Raw genomic sequence first — 17,786 nt, forward strand, 5'->3', positions numbered from 1 at the left:
TGGAGAGCAGAATATGCCTTTGCACTTCTTGACTTGGTACAAATTTGCAGTGCCTGCTCACCAGCTGGTCACATGAGGTGGTGACTCCTGCCCCTCCCCAGGTGGGAGACCCTGAATAAAATTAATTGATGACGGTAAACTTGGCATCTTTCAGCAAAGAAGCTAAAACACTGGCTCTAAGTATGACTCCCCCCTGCTGTGGTCCCTTTTCATCGGGCTGGCACAGAGGAGACACACAGCACTGCCCACTGTGCCACAGCTGCTCCAGCCTGCAGCAACATGCTGTTTCAAGGTTGTCGGTCCAGCAGCTGTCATGATCCCTGCATGGATGCAGACTTTTAAAAGGAGCTGCAAAATGTCAGGGATTTTATTTGTGTGACCTGCCCCCACTGGGCAGACCAGAGTTGATGCACAGCACAGGAATGTGGGTAAGATTATGGAAATAAGCACATAGACACACGAGAACTTCTGCTTTGTTTCATTATGACAGTGGGTTCATTTCTGATGGCTATGCACATGCCTGCATGCAGTGGGCTTCCACCTCCTTCTGACACAAAAGGCCTCCTGACCTGCCCAGGGTAACAGCACAGTTTTCATTCCCTCCTCTACTCCGGCCTGCTGTTTTGTTGTAAGCATCCCACCTGGTTACAGTGCTCAGCTGAAATCACATTGTTCTTTGGGAGCTGTGTCGCCACCACTGTTCTGTAGATGAACAAGGCAGGTAGCAGGACCACAGCCTGGTGCTTATTACACCTGGAGAATAGCACCTCTTGTCCCATCAGATGTAAAACTCTTAGGAATCATTTTTGCCATGACACCATTCTCCCACAGAACAGATCCCACCATCAAGGCAACTGCAGTGAAATGCTGAGAAAATTGAGATGCACCCACAGAAAGAAAGCAAAAACTTGAAAGCTGAAGTGACATAAGCATTTTGATTCTAGTTCTCCGCCTTTTCAGGTTTTTACTTTGTCACTCACATGTTTTTCTGAGACCATCTATGCTGCCAGTGAAAATCTAACTTGATCCTTTTTTTGGAAGTAAATACAGCCTATTTTGAGCAACAGTGGTCAAATGTTTCTAGTTAGAAGTGGAAAGGAAAAGGAAAACTTCTCTTTGTTTTGTAAAACAAGTTTTGCTGTCCCCTGCCCTTTGGCTTTCTAGTAGCTAAAATGACTTTGAGTAGGAATAAATCATTTGGCATAAATATATTCTTGGAAGAATACTACCCTGAGGTTTCCCCACGTCTGAAGTTAGTTTTATGTAGTAGAGTTTTACTATGTGCACATCTGATGTGTTTTGTGAGCCATCAAGACTTAGGTCTGTGTGCACATTTCCACTTCTTAGACTCAAAGAAGACAATCAACATTTTGTCCCTCACTTAGAAGCTTCTGGCTTCTAGTTTCATTGCAATTGATATTTAGGAACCATGTGTATTGCTTATTTTCCTCATGCCATTGCTGCAAAAGTTGCAACTCATCCCCTGCATCTTCATGGGTTGCTCATGCGAAGTCACAGTTCTGCTCTTACCTGCTGTTTTCCCTGCTCCTGAGGGCAGGGATCTCTCACCCCACTGCTGCCTCTTGTCCCTCCAAAAAACAAGCACTGCCTTTGCCTAGTCCAGACTCTTTGCTCTAGACTGTGTAAAAAGTTCGTGCAGCTAACAAATAAAAAAAATATTTTGATTATATAGCATGGATTTCTGGAATCGTGTCATTTCACATGATCTTCATGTGCTTGTTTTTAAAAAGTAAGACTATGATGTTGGTGATCACATAGAAGAGTTTGAGAGGCAAAAATCATCAACATCAAAAATCTGATGACAAACAAATATCCTTAGAATTCATAATTGTTAAAAAACCTGTTTTATTTTTACAACAGTCTGATGAGAAATAGGGTCATTAATTCTGAATGCTGATAGCTGCGGAGCATTGGTGAGAAGGCTGGGTATGCACTTCAGTGAACCATGGCTGAGTTTAATACTGATAAGAGGATCTTGAAATGTCAAGAAAAGCAGCTGCACATTTGGGTTTTACTGTAGAAACCACTGTGAATACAATATTGCTGCTAGCAAGAATTTTTCTTTCTTCTTTCCAGTCCCGTGAGATACTTTTCTCTCTCACAGAAGATACTAGATGAGTTCTATAAACTATGAACACCTGTGACCTTGCAGAGCTTTGCTTATGGTACAGTAGAAAAATATTTTGACAATGGATGTTTTAGGATTTTAGCCAATTACCCCAAGGGGTGGCAGATCCTTTGACCAATTAGAGTAAGAAGAAAAAAGTCTATAAAAGAGTTTGTAAAATAATTAAATAAATCAATCTTGCTGCACAATTCCTGCCTGCTGGATCTCTCTTCTCCTCCCTACCACCGTGGGATACCGTAATAAACCCCTGCCATTGCATATTGAGAAACTTTTCAGGTAATGAAGTGTGTGGGACATTCTTCATGGTATCTAGCCAAACATGTAAAATACTGTATGAAAGAGGAAGGTAAAGATAGATAAAGACTGAGAAGTTGTTAGTCTTGTATCTACAATTCCTAGACCAGCTAAAAGGTAGGTGGGATATTTTTGACCTTTTGTTCTGGCCTGTGGCTAGGCATATGCCTAAACATGTCTCAGTTTCTTTTGAGGATAGCTTTTTAAAATTATTTTTACAGTTCGTACATGCTTTTACCTGATTCTTTGCAAACACATGGGGCCTCAGAGATGTAAACTAAATGTAAACCAGAGCACCTTCAAGTTCTTTGTGTTTTGCATCATTTTTTTCCTTTGAAATAACAACGTAAAATACCACAAGAAAATTCCATCTTGCTTTAACTCACGTGCTGTTTCTTAACTCATTTGGTGAAGAACTACTGCAAAGGATCTGATCACACCAAAGTGTGTTTTCCAGCAGTGTTCATGAAAAGGATCCCGAGCAGAGCTGTGTGTGCCTGATTTTCTGTGCCAAGATTAACAGTGTGGAATAGCAGCCACTCCAGAGTAAAAGATTCTTTTTGCATTTTTCCCACATTATCCCACATGACTGAAATGTAGACAGTCATACTTTTGAACATGTTGAGAGCCAATAGATGTTTTAACTGAGAGGTTTCAGGTAAGTGCTATGAGAAGCAGTAACCTACCTGGGTGTGAATGCAGGGCTTGAGGTACACAGGTGCACACAAAGCAATTTATCCTAAATTTTAGGACACATTTTGTAGTATGGATGTAATATGGAGAACACATTATTCAGATTGATGCACTTAATACTATCTTTATCCTGCTCTCTGGACTAAGGTCTCTACTGAGAGCCTCCAAAATCTTCCAGCATGTGAATACTAGGTTAAGCATGCAGCTTAACCTAGAGGGAGATTCACTGTAGTAGGTCTGGCAGAATAAAAGCAGGAAAAAAGAGGGTTTTTTTAAGATTGGGTGCTCCTAAGAAGTGCTGAGTGTTATATAGATGTTATCTCCTACCTAAGTTCCCAGGCAGAAGGCTGAGCATGTGGTATATTTTGCAATCTGTTCCTCTGCTCAAGAATGGTCTTGGCAGAGATGCCATATGCACAGCATTGTATTAAAAGTAGGTTTGATTATTTCCCATGGTAATAGTAAAGCAGTAGATGTGGCAGTAGGTAGAGAAACATTATAATGAGTGCAAATGGAAGCTCATTTCAGGGGTTGTTCACATTCCACTGCTTCTGCTGCTGTAAGAAAGGTGGCTGGGAGATAACACCCACAGTACAGCAGCCTGACAGCTACCTTTCTGCATTAACTTAGACTGCAATAAAGCACAGCCTTTTTGAAACAAAGTTCAAGTAGCCAGAGCCTCTCTGTGGAAATTAATTTCCTCTGGAAGCTACTTCCACGTAACTCATCACCTACTTCACTGAACATTAGTCAGCCCTGTCGCTGGTGACAGAAGTGCTTGACAGAGCTGCTGGAAAGTGGGTCAGGTGGTGGATAAAACATAGCCTGCTTCCCCGGGCTGCTTTTAGTGTGGACCTCCTGAGACTGCAGTAAATAATAAATACCTGCAGGCCACCGAGGGCACTTTGAGTGCTGCTGCATAGCTTGTCTTTGGTCCATGAGAGGAGGAAACCATACAATGATATAAATCCATGTAGCAGGTATGCAGGAAGAAACTTTTGGCTGTCCATCTCTGTCTCTGACCTGCTATTATGATGATTTCTTTTCCTGACTATGGGGAGCCATATACTGTTGGATGATGCAATTTCAACCCTCATAGGCCTGCTTTCCAGACTGGATAGCTGAGGACTTCATTGGTGTGGTGGTAGCAGCTGTTTGTTGTCAATGCCTCGCCAGTGGCACTGGTAAGAGGAGGCCTGGGGCACTGCTCCTGGGCAAACACCCAGCTATGCCTCCTTACAGGGGGAGATTTTTGGCTGAGAGCAGTGTTGACTGACACAACAGCCATTTCATGTCTTCCCCATAGGAAAAGGCTGTGGGCCATGTAGAAGTTAATGTCTTTTAGAAGTCTTTATGAGAAGTGCAAAGCTGTGCTGTTTCATGCTTTTTAAAAGTCACGTCTTTTATTTGAAAAGGAACCTGCAAAGAACTAAAACAGAATGAAGTTTGTGATCTATTTTTGTGCTGTATAATGATCTATTCCTTTCTCTTCCTTTTCCCTCTCTCCTTTCCTTTCTCTTTTCTATTCCTCCCTAGAAAGGTTAGGGGTTTTCCTAGTTACTGTTTGACAGCTTGTTATCCAGACTGTAAACACTGAATTTCAGTACTTCCAATCACTGGAAGAATTAAGGCACTGAATCACTAACAAGGCATTACTTTGTTCCAAATGTTTGTTTGTGATTGATGGTAAACAGATTTTGAAAAAGACAAAAAAAGGATTAAAATATCCTCTTTACTAAAATATTCACCCTGCAATTTTCTTCCACAAAAATGTTTGGACGACTCTATTCATACACATTTCTCGTTTTCTGTCAAAGTACTCCAAAGAATTTTTACCCTTCCTTCATCACCACTCTGCTTGGATGCCTTCGTAGTGATGGGAGACAACATCTGTGTGATTCCAAAGGTGAAGTTCCATGTCTTGTCTGAGTCTTACAAACAACTTGTATCTACTGAGTGGGAGAGATCCTTTTCCTCCTTGTTCTCCCTACTCCTGCTCTTGCTTTCTGCTGTGCAGTGTCATGCTGAGCTCGTAAAACATTTTACTGAAGCAACTTTGTCTCTATCCTGGAAGAAGAAAATATTGCTTTCTTTCTGAGATAATTTGCTGCTGGATTTCTGGATTATATCAATTCCCAGGAGCTCCCAGAAAGCATCAGAACTGGTGGCAGATAAGCAAGACAAAATGTCTAGGAGTCATGTAGGGACTGTGGGATTTCCATGTTTGAGCAGTGGCAGTGAAATGTTGGATGGGCTCAGTCGTCCTGTGCTGGTTCTCCACCGAGATGAAGTCACTCATCACTTGAGCCGCAGTAACTCACCGTATGTGAACTCTCAGCCTGCCTCCAGAATGAAGGGGGGATGTGCTCACACAGAAATCCTCTCCCAAATAGTCAGCTGGGATGAGTGTTCCCACTGTCTCTCAAGCCACGTTTCACCAGAATGAGGGCTGCACTTACCGGAACTACTCTCTAGCAGCTGTGTATTAACTTGCTGTGGATTGTATTCCTTCTAAGGATTCTCAGGGTAAAAAGAGGTGTGGATTTTGTCCTTCCAGAAGTTTCTTGATAGTGATTGGTCCATGGTTACCCTTGAGGTGAAGCTAATCAGAGGAAAATTTGAAGAAGAGAGTTGCCCACACTGGAAGTGGAAAGTTGGATTAGTATATGCAAATTACAAAGGGACTGAAGAGTTATGAAATATAATGCCAGTGGATCAGCTCCCTTTACTCTTGCCAGGCTGTCAGAACTTCATCCCCACTGGCTAGCAGTCACATCTGTGTGTCTCACAGTTCCCTCAGTACAGGCAAGCAAGGAAACTGAGGTATCTCCTGGGAAACAACACCTTTGTTAGGCTTCTCAGGGGGTGCTACACAAAAGAAAAAAGCAGAAAGGGCTTTAACAGGAAAATAAGAGAGGTGCAACAGTCTGAGCAGTGTGAACATTATATTGTTGGATGGGCATTCTTGCCTTTAATAGGTTATCTTTTTCCATTAGAGGACTGTTTAAATTTTTAAGTGGTGCACAGGCTCATAAGGGCTTTTACTGCGTGGGTTCCCATTTTCATGTGGGTTTTGAATGTGTGGGAAAAGCTGATGCATTAAGATCTATTTCCAGTCTTCCCCTTGGGAACTATTGATGGTCATTTCATCTTTCTTACATGACTTTTAAGATCCTCAACCCTCCCCCCCTCAAATGAAAAAGAAAAAAAAGGGAAATTATTTTCTGGTTATTTCCCAGTGAGAAATCTTACAGAGGAATACCAGGGCTGAAAACAAGAAGCAGAACATAAATTCCAAACAGCTTGCATTCAACTAAACCCACAATCAGCATCCCAAAATTAATTTTGACATAAGTTTCAAATAAAGTTCTTGTAGGGTAAAGGAAAAAAAGCAGAAATAAATTATGATTGTTTGGTCATGATTTGGATTAAGAATACTTGAATAGTTGTGCACATGTACAGTATCTCTAGCAATATGATGGCTTCCAGATGGGAGGGGGGGAATTACATTAATGAATTATGGGTCTGATGAAAGGTCATTCTTCTTCTGTCACATAGACTTCAAATCAGCCACTGCATCTCCCTTGCTCCTTCTTCTAAGTAGAGTGCTGCATAATCCAAAATGTCTTTTCCCTGGTGTTTTGCTGATAAAGTAATTTCTAATTTGCTTTAAAACGTGTTATAGGTATGAAAAGGAGCTTAGTTGTATAGAGAAAATGCTCCTCACTTTGAAGATCTCGTTTGAAGGGCCAATGGAGAAACGCCCTGGAATTAAAGATACTTCAGAGAAAAAAGCAGGGAAGCACACAGACACAAGGAAGAAAGGTAAGCATCCTGTCTATTGGAGAAATTGCCTTGAAGTAAGAGAAATTATTTCCCCCGAGATAATTTGGTCCTAAGAGTCAAATTGTCACTAAACAAAACGCCAAATCAAGAGCAGCAAATTGATTTTGCTTCCAGTGTCTTTCCTCTAATTTTTCCCTAATTAAAAAGAGAAGAAGGATGTGGTAAATCCAGATATTTTTTAGCTCTCTGCTGCAGTCATCCCTGAAGAACCTCTTCCCTGTATCCATTTTATTGGTGGGAAGTGGCATGAAAGCCTCTAGGTTAAATTTTCAGAGATGAACACTTACATTCACTTTAATTGGAAAAGCAATGGTTACAAATAGTGAATATCTACTGCCTATTGTTAGGGAAAGTTGTATGCTCAACATCTATGAGAAAAGGGTCACGTACATAAATGTGAGGTGTAAGCACTCAGGTCTGGTTTTGGACTGAGTGATCCAGTCAAGCACACAGAGAAACCATTGGTGGGGAGGGGAAATTAAAAGTTATATATAAAAAAAACTTTAAGGAGTTCACGTTGTTCTATTTGACAAATATTTGTGTCTTTTGCGATCATCTGTTTCCTCTCCCAATACATGGAAATGTAGAGACCACATGTTTCTTCCTGCTTTTTAGTCTTGCACAATTTTCTTTGACCACTCCCAGGCACTCAAAACACTTAGCACAGTACTTCCCTTTTGGCTTCTCATTTGCCAATATCTGACACCAGCATTTCTCACCCAGTTCCTTCTCTCTGTTGTTCACTTGTTAAATGAACCTTTCTGGCCTGAGGTTTTTTTTCCTGGAGAATGGATGACAGGGGTGCACAAAACACATCCAAGCACTGCTTGCATGTTTGGAGACAAGAAAAGCAAAATGCCAGCTCTAGGTGAAAGCTCAGGGTTTGTGCTGTGTAATTTATGTTTAATGCTACAGCAGAACCTGTTTTTTGTGCCTGGCTCTTCAAAGATGTAACTTCTGTGACATGTTTTGCAGCTCCTCTTGTGCGTGAGAGTAAAGGACATTTTGACTCACTTGAGATCCCTAGAAATGTTAAAAAAAGAAAGGGAAGAAAATTGTACAAGAAAAGGCACTCATGTAACTGTTGAGGTGATATTACCAGGTGTCTTTTCATGTGTATCCTTTATTTTTCCTTCTATCTCATCAAATTTAAACAACCTAATCCTATGAAGGATTAAAGCTGTGATGTCTCCTTGCCATGTTTCTGTGTTCTGGGCTTTTCTCATGAGTTAGCATTTAAGGTCTAATGAGCTTGGAGGTTTAGTGAAAGCACAGGCAACAACTATTTACCCATGAAATGGTTGAAGGTGGTGCCTTTTCCTTGGTGAAGGGATGTTATTCCTTTCAGCCACAATGAAATGCCTTCAGTCAATCATATGGTCCCTTAAAGCACCTGGGAAATGGAATGTTTGGTCTGGGTTCACTGAGGCCTCATTTGCCCTTTCTGTGTGGGGATAAGTAGAGCTGATGCTGGAGGAGAAATGGTGCACACACAGTCCTGTTCAGGGTGCCAGTTTTGCTCTGCAGAGGCAACCTTCTGCACCTCGGTGTGGTGGTATGTAGATCTCAAGGGTTACTTCTTTATGAATGCTGAGGGGCTGGCACATCTGGGGCCCTCTGTTACTCTTGCTAGCAAAAAGGGTGGGTTTTGAGTTCAATGGGGCAAAAAGCCCGGAGAGAATAGGAGAGTTTTACAGAAAATTAGAGGATGATTAGAGGTGTAGAGAACATTATGCAGTGACCTATTTTGGGAGAGAGCAGAAGAAACTCATGCAGATAGAATAATAACCAGGAGTGCTGCCTCCCTGTGATGAGAAAAGAGAGTAAGAACAGAACTGGGGGGACAAGCAATTGCACCTGTGTTTTCTGGAGATGCAAAGCAGTTTGCTGCAAGACCTGTTGGCTTGATTTTACCCAGGTGAGGAAGCTGGTATCTTCCAGTGATATCAGGGTTGGGAAGCTTTATGTTGTAGCCTTCTTCTTACTACCTGATGGGCTTCACAGAGTTTGCTTAGGTCTGGCATACCTGGCAAAACAAATGTGCAATCTGCGTGTGGAAGATCTGGGGCTCTTTGGCAGCCCTGCCAGACAGTGCATTTGATCTCTGCCCCAGTGGTTGTCCAGATGCTCCTCGCTTCAGCTGTGCAGGGTGCCTGTGCATGGAGCAGTCCTGATTCCCCAGGCTTGTGTCAGGGTGGTGACCATGGCTGTCTGCCTGCTGCCAAAACCAATGCATCTCGGCAGTGGTTTCCATCTGAGTTGCTGAGAGGAAATCAGGGAATGTGTGTGTTTGTCTCTTGAAGGTTCATGTCTTCTATAAGCACCTTGGCCTCCATCCAAAGCACGCTGAAGTCTGTAGCATTCTTTTGAGTCTGTAAAGGTGGACCAGGCCTGTTGATAGTAAAAAAACCCAACAACCCAAAAAAGAGCAAAATTCAGGCTGAGTCTCCCTTGAACTCTAACACTTACTCCCATTAAGAATTTCATTCAGTGTGTCTCTTCTCACAGCCATGATAATTTGGTCTATGGTCCCTATATCCCTTTGCTATCCAGTATTTATTTATTAGTTTCCTGCTGTGACTAATACTTCAAAGAAAACACCCAGTGCCTTAACGCATCCTCTGCTCCACACTCTGGCTTATTCCACTTGAGATTATCCTGAGTGTGAACAGAAGGTAGTCATGAGGAGTCCGAACAATTCTCCATAATGAGAGAGAGTTGATTACCTCCTGCTCCATATGTTGCATGTTCACATAGGGGACTGCTGGAACTGAAATCCTGTCTACCTGCAAGTACATAGAACAGACCCTGGTATCACACGCTCCTTAATGTTTCCAGGTGGGAAGAAGAGTTCTTTCCTTGCTCATGGCCCTTGTAGAAGCAACTTGCAAGAAGTGTCAGTGAGTTCTAACTGTAATGTCCTCACATTATCTGCTGTGGAAAGGACTGGCTCCTGAAACTGGTTTTCAAAGGTCTTTCTCACTCTGATCTGACCTTCCTAGTTATTTGCAAGCACAGTTTGACATTTGGATAATTAAGCTCATAATTTATGACTGAAACGGGAGAGCATTTTTTTTTCACTGGTATCTGATCCAAGGTGTGGAGAGGTCACACTAATAGGAATCCTTATATCTCTTTTCTGACTTCAGTAAACTCACTCTGAATGAGGTTACAAAACTTACATTGATAAGTCTTGCCTCTGAGAGATATCAGCTAGGGACAATATTTATTGGAGTGAAGTGGTACTGCTGTAGTTGGTGTGGTTCAGGATAGTCTCACAGGGGTCCCTGCTATCCTTCCTTCTCCATGAAGAAAATGCTTGTGTTAAATATTCATGTGGGCGGAAATATTTTCTTTGTGGTTGGCACTGTGGTTACACTATAGCAAGATAACCCATGCAGCTTCTGTGAAACCACGCGTCTATCTAAAAGGCACAATATCCGCAGGGGTGAATAATAAGGATAGTCTGAGTCTGAAATGGCTTGACAGGCCTTATTTTATTGGTCACAGCATGACCACACAGCTGGGATGGGGGGCAGGGGTGGGATCATATGAGGATGCAATGGGAATACATCAGCACAAGCAAACAATCACTTCTGTTGTCACGAGAAGTCAGGCTTCTGGAGAGAGCTTTCCACTTACAGAAAGCCACCTTTTGCTGTGTTTCTTGTGTTCACATTCTCTGTAAGTTCAACAAGCGTTCACATGCAAAGACAAAATCAGACCCTGCTGTTGCATTGTGGAGACAGAGAGAGCTTCCATGAATGGTGAGCTGCCTCACACACAACTCGCCCCAGCAGCCACGGCTGTGTGTGTACTTACTATTTTGTGCCGGCGCAGCAGTCCATAATAGCTGCGTGGTGCTTGGCTGTGAGCAGCAAGGGCAGGACTTTTGTGTCTGAGCACCCTCAGTGGGTGCAAGGGGCTGGTAGCTCTTGTCCTGCTGGAGCAGCACGTAGCTTGTTTAAAAAGCATATATCTACATTACACTTGTCCAGAAAAAGCTTTCTTGTTTATGCCAGGGTTCTTTTCTGTGTGAGTTGAACCCTCTTTAAGTTAGTTTAGATACAGTTGTACAGCTCTGCCATTGTAAAGGTGTGCCTCTGTTGGTGAAGGAGGGGGTAAGGGATGAGAGGGTGGTCCTAAACTGGACCTTTGGATCCAAATTTCAAGGAACTTTGAAAAAAGTCCCAGTCCGATATTGAACTCTAGAGCATGGGTTGTGAATGCTCTAATGCTGGCTACAGGACAGATCCACAAAACCAGCTGTGCTGTGTGACAGTAGCTATTGCCTGAGACAGAGGCCTCTCAGACCATCTCTACAACGTGCTGCAATCTGCTTGTGAAAAGCAAATCAGAACTAGTTCTTCCATTGGAAGTGCTTCATGGAGCTTGTGATAGTAGGCCGTGCTTGGGTATGGCTTTGTCCTTTTTACAGCCACATTCTCCAAACCTCATATCTACTGAGTAAAAGGTGTACATGTATTTGTACACCCAGACTGTGGGTGCCCACTCTGTGCCCACAGCTCAGCAGCATATTTCTCTCACCATTTCAAATACAGTAACTCTGTTTTTCCCGAGACCCTATAAACTTCCTGCAAGGATATCTAGAAAAATTTCCTGGTTTTTTTTTCAGATAAATAGCCCCCTAAAGTCCAGTGTTCTGTTTTGGGGTACGGCTTTAGGTTGATGTTATTTTGCATGTTCCAGTGGTGCATCCAGTTCCTCTTGCTGTTATTACAGTGAGGAGGCAGCCTTGTAACATTTGCCAGCATAGTGTCTGCTTTTTTATTAGGATCATTTCAAGCGAAGGCAAAAATGGGCTGGTTTAGGAGTATGGGGTGTTCTCTGCCACTTTAGTGGCAGGAAAATTTCTACCTTTCATAAGTGATTGTTTTTGGTAACGGGTTTGAAGTCTCCTCTTTCTTGACCTGTCAGTGCAGAAGGGTTCAAACGGAAAGAAAAGGTGATGAGAACGAACTTTCTTGGAAGTGTCCATTAAAGCTATGGCCTGGCCTTCTTGCTGCTCTGTGCTTTGATTTATGGGCCCTGAGCCTTTACTGACCTGCGAAACAAAGATGATCAGGTCAGATGAAGATCAGGCTACAGCTCTTCAAAGGGCCATTTGTTTTACAGGGACACTGAATGTCTAGGCTGTTTTGCAGCACACTGGTGGGGAGAAAGCACAATAGTTTCTCTTTTTCTATTTTTTTTCTGTTTTTTTTCCTCATCTTTGTTTTCTCATCACCCAAAAAACGTGCTACCAGCTGAATGGTATTGAATGGTTTTCAGCCTCTAGAACTGAAAACACTGTCTGTAATTGATGTTTTGTTTTAAGACCACAGGAAACTACTTGTCACTATCCATTAATGAGCACTTGGCTAGCTGTTTGTTATCTTAAGAAAAGTAGATGATGAAGCAGAAAACTGCACCATCCAGAGTCTACTGTTTTATCCCTCCACCAAACTAATACTGAACTAACTTTCAGCACAAAACACCAGTTTCATTATCTGTGCTCACTATTTTTTCCCATCCTCATTAAAATCTGCCAGAATAAGAAAAAATGAGCTAAATCCACAGTGAGCTCATTCTGTCTTGGAAGTGGAGGAGGCTGTTCCTCCTACCCATGGTGGTCAAGCCAAGGCTGGACCCTATTCATATGGGGGAAATAACTGCACTTCAACTGAACATCAGTAGATTCAGGATGGACCATTCATCCCACTTTACAGGGGGGAAAATGGTGGAGAAGACCGAGAGGCCAAGACACTGACCCATGTTCCCAAACTGAGCACACAGGCAGCAGGGCAGCAATCTCATCCCCACCCAACAGGCACGTCTGGCTGCAACAGCTATGTAAATAATTTAACAGTGGGATTTATGGGCTTCTTTCTCACTGTGGTGGCTTAGATTGTGTTTAGTCACATTTACCAGGATAATTGCCCTGAACTTGGGTTCTGGTGGCATGATAATGTGTAAGAGAGGAGCTGACATCCTCAGGTCACCAATTAAAAGGGGAAAACATGTCCTTCTCCTCTCAAAACAAAGTGTGAAAGACTATTTTTCTTCCTTTAAAAAAAAAAAGAATATATTTTTTGGGCAAATGTTCAAAGATACAATAGAGTATCTCTCTACAGGTTGGATTGGCATCTGTTTGAATTCAAGGCTCTTTGGCTATAAGAGCTCATTGTTTTGCTCATTCTCACAATAATCAAACCAATGTGTCAGTCTTGATAGTTATACTCCATACAGAAAAGGATATGGCAATTGTTTTGTGAGGGGGGAAATGGAGCTATCACTTGCAGATAACCTATTTATTTTTAAAAATTGGAAAATTTTCACTTTTGTTTATTTTCTGCTCTGAGTAATTGAAGTATTTCTGTTTCCCACAGCCATTTTCTGACATGCAAATAGCAATTTGTTTTTATGTGCGATAAATCCTTCCTGTGTGCTTTCCACTCTGTGAAACAGGGCTGAAGAAAATATGCCTTTTTCCATGAAAATACTAATGACTGAATTAAAGCATGACTCAAGTGGGCACTGTTCTAAGCAATAATATCAAAGTTGTCACAATTGTGTGTGGGCTTTAATGTTCCTGGATGATACTTGCGTTTAGTCTGCAGATCCATGAGTCAAGGCAACTGTTAAAATCTCTCCAAACCTTAGGTGGGGCCCAAATGACTTATTTTTGAGGTGTTAATAGAGTCATTTGAAGACATAACAGAGAACTGACTGCAAAACAGGGCCAGCTGGGAGCACAGGTGATGTGGGCTGTTGCCTTGGGCAGCAGCAGCCTGCCAAGGGCACAGCAAAATGGTCATGTCTTCATTGCTTGCTCTGCCTCTGCCAGTGCCTGGGGAAATCAGGTTTGCTGCCGGTGCCAGGGCAAGGATCAGGGTGAGTGTGTGCAGACTGGGGCCAGCTGCTTTCAGCGGTCTCTGCTCCTGCCTGGCGAGTTACCTTCTGACAGCAGGAGCTGCCTGTCATCAGCTGGATGAGATCACAGTTTAAGGGCATGTTTTTGCCTGGTGAGCATACGCCTACTGTGGTGGCTTTTTAAAATCCTGCAAGATTTGTACCCTCTGTGAGCATGGGTAGAGTCTCTGCTATGTCCCTGCTACCAGCCCATGGTGCAGCCTGGCCCCCCATCCTCTGTTCTCTCAGCTGGATTCTGATTGGGTGCCTGGTGTTCCCATGATGGCAGGTGATGATGGAGTTTGGAGCTCTGACAGCTCTGCAGTGAACACAGGGTGGTTATATTTTCCAGAAGAGGATGTTGTTTGAACATTTTTTAGTGCATTTCAGTGTAAACGTAAAGTAAATTTTATTACAGTACATAGAATTTATGTCATGTGAAAAAAAACTTCATTAAAAGTTCAGGCCCCCAGAGACATGAGCCTGATGTTCTAGGGTCAGTGTTGCTTGTGACAGGCTCTTTTTGCTTTGACCCTCTTTGTCCATGTAGATAAATCTTGATTATGAACTATTTGACTCCTCTTCACAACATGGTTATGTCTTCCATGATATTCCACAATGCTGGAACTGTGCAGCAAACTAGAGTTAGGGAAACCTCTGGATACAGAACCCTCGGCACAACACAAACATCAGTTTAGAGCGGCTTTCTAAAAGGTGCGTTCAACTTTCATGGTTTCATTTCATGACTTCTTTCTTCACTAAGGATTCTTACTGGAGGAGAAGTACAGTCCCATCAGTGTACTCAGAGCCTGAAGCAGAGAACTAAACAGTTCTTCTGGGCAGAAAATGTTATGTTCCAGCTGGAAAGGTGTCCTTTTCTGGTAAACCTCACCTGGTGCCTGCACATGCTCTTCATGAAGTTGTATTAGAAGCAATTGTGGATACTGCAGTATTGGTTGGTTTTAGGAACAGAATGGAAAGTATTTCCTTTGAGAGTTTGAAAGCCAGAAATCATTTTTTTCAGTTGGCTGTAGGATGGATATCATTACTTCTGAAAGCAGCAGCACAGGGCAGTGTGACTGGCTTGGAACAAAGATTCCAAGCAGTGCTCGCTTAGGTGGAGATTTTTCTAAGCACTTCAATCCCTTTTTTTACATATTCATAGAAGTATTTGTATGAGGGAAAGTGTTGACCATTTTTAACCTGGATTCTGCTAAATAATGTCATAACAGTCATCTAATACTGACAAAAAGTGGTGGCAGGATACCAGAGACTGGCAAATAAAGAGTTATAAGTGAATTTCTTCTAGTAGCTACAAAAGGTCGAATTTTCTCCTTTGTTGTTCTGAAAGCCAGCAGTAAAGCCAGCATGGACCTTATCCAGCTTATGCATCTGTTTTAAGAGATATTTCTGTACAGTTGGAAATTGCTAGTTCAATGTGGCTGACCCAGAGAGTGCTCATCAGTCAGCTGAAATGTGGCTGCTAAACATGTGTTCTTGTAACCTGTCCCAACAGCTCTGGGAGACACATCAGTGTAAACTGCTCCCTGATTTTCTTCTGTGTTATAAACCATGTATGTGATGTAAGATCAGATAAGAGAAAAATCCAGGTCAGTGGAGCTCTGTGGTCATTTGTAGTAAGATTTCAGAGGTAACTACTTCCAGTCATTTGTATTTAAGTGCCTGAAGTAAGATCCTGTTTAGTTTTCAACTGGAATAAAACTCCCTACTTTTGCGTATGACTGAGCAAGACCAACAGGGGAAAAAATAAAAGCAAGACTCTTTGGAAAATATATCTAAGTAGAATATCTGAAACTTGGCAGAAATGTTCCCCGGCTTTCCAGCTACATGGTTAGCTCCATGTTCAGAACAAAAGCAGTGTCTCCCATTGTTACTGTATGAGATGTGTATGCATTTACTGGTACTTCAATAGGGAGGGAGGCAGTATATGTTATTATCTACAAACATTTTGGGCTTTACATAGGAAGGAGCATATTTGATCTCTTCAACTTATGGGTTTATGGTATGCAAGGTGGGTTTGTACTTACTTTTAAATATGCAACTGTTTTATGGTAGAGAGTATCTGGCTCAAGCTGGCTCCTCAAGAAGGGGCATGGCTCTTCTGAAGAAGTCTGTATACCTCTGATGGATGCACACAGGGCCTGCAAACCCTTTGGAATTGCTGCAGATTAAAACTGGGAGGATTTTTCCAACATAATCAATTCTATTTTTCTATGATTCTAAAATAAAATAATCCAACCATTAGTCCAGCACTGCCATGTTCACTGCTAAACCATGCCCCCAAGTGCCACATCTGCATGTTTTTTGAACATTTCCAGGGATGGTGATTCCACCACTTCCCTGGGCAGCCTATTCCAGTGCTTGACCACATTTTCAGTGAAGAAGTTTTTCCTAGTATCTATTCTAAACTCCCCTGGCACAACTTGAGGCCATTTCCTCTCTTGATTGTTACCAGGGAGAAGAGACCACCCTCCACCTGTCTACAGCCTCCTTTCAGGCAGTTGTAGAGAGCAATAAAGTCCCCCCTGATCTTCCTTTTCTGCAGGCTAAACACCCCCAGCTCCCTCAGCCGCTCCTCACAGGACTTGTACTCCAAGCCCTTCACCAGCTTCATTGCCCTTCTCTGGACCTGCTCCAGCACCTCAATGTTTTTGTTGTAGTGAGGGCCCCAAAACTGAACACAGGATTCCAGGTGCAGCCTCACCAGTGCTGAGTACAGAGGGATGATCACTGTCCTGGTCCTGCTGTCCACACTGTTTCCTGGTCCTTTCCTGGCCACACAGGCCAGGAAGCCAGGACTGGGCCTTCTTGGCCACCTGGGCATGTGCTGGCTCATCTTCAGCTGCTGTTGACCGGCACCCCCAAGGTCCTTTTCCATTGGGCAGCTTTCCAGCCACTATTCCCCAAGCCTGTAGCATTGCATGGGATTGTTGTGATCCACATGCAGGAATGGGCATTTCACCTTGTTGAACCTCATACAACGGACCTCTGCCCATCCACCCACTGACCTCAACCAATCCTAGGAGTGACCCAGATGACTGTAGCATCAAAAAGGCTTCAGTACCTGATAATGAACTTCAGGTCAAAGTGCAGCTTAAAAGGAAAATCAAGTGATTTTCAAAATATATGTTCTTGCTAAATAAGGTTGCATTGTTGCAGAGGTAGGTACTCTAAGTAATTCTAAGGCACTTGTCTCTGTTATCTAAGCCCTGGTACTGCCACGGCATTGCCTTATGGCAGCAGGAGCAAACCACCGAATGATGAATATTTAATGGAAAGGCTGATGTATATCTACAGTGAATCAATTGGTACAGAATTGTAAATAAAACAGTATTTTTAATTCACTGCCTAGGGCTGTTTAAGTATACCATGTATGAGTTATGTCCACAGGGGAAAGGAGCTTAGGTTAGAGTAGCCCTGGCTGAAAATTTGCAAACATATATATTTTTATTTGATAGTGGTAGGAGTTGTCTGAATCAATTTTCAAGATAGGTATGTGTATATGTCTTCTTAAGACCAAAAGCAAAAGGTTTAGATGTGCCTGGTTTAAATTCGGTTGTCCAAATCCCTGATTTGTTCCCCCATCCTTTTCCTCTGCTCTGTGTGTGTGTTCACATTAAACCAGTCTTCATGTAGGTGGTCACACTGTATTTTCTTGCTTTGGACTTCTCACCTTGGTCCTGGTGGATGGCACTTTTTCACTTCCTTTTATTCTCCTTCACATTACTTCATACACATCCTCTGAACCCCACATTGAATACAGGCCTTCCTCAGGGACTGGAAGTGCTCTGATCAGAGTTTGTAAGCTGTTCATGAACAGAAGTGGATTTCTGCCCACTGCTAGCTCTCCACTGAGGTGAGGTGTTCTTGT

General features: G+C 42.6%; 1 protein-coding gene across 35 annotated transcripts in view; it reads left to right on the forward strand.

Annotated features, from left to right (window-relative positions):
• F13A1 (coagulation factor XIII A chain) overlaps positions 1 to 17,786 on the forward strand; it is a 274,375-nt gene that overhangs the window by 148,793 nt on the left and 107,796 nt on the right. The window contains exon 2 of one of the 35 annotated variants that reach the window (XM_082287001.1): positions 6,822 to 6,961. The exons of the other annotated variants lie outside the window; for them this stretch is intronic. The gene's annotated coding sequence lies outside the window, so the exon portion shown is untranslated. The remainder of the gene's footprint in view (positions 1 to 6,821; positions 6,962 to 17,786) is intronic. 35 annotated transcript variants of the gene reach the window in all.

Source organism: Coloeus monedula (assembly GCF_965178545.1).
Source record: "Coloeus monedula genome assembly, chromosome: 1".
Lineage (NCBI taxonomy): Eukaryota > Metazoa > Chordata > Aves > Passeriformes > Corvidae > Coloeus > Coloeus monedula.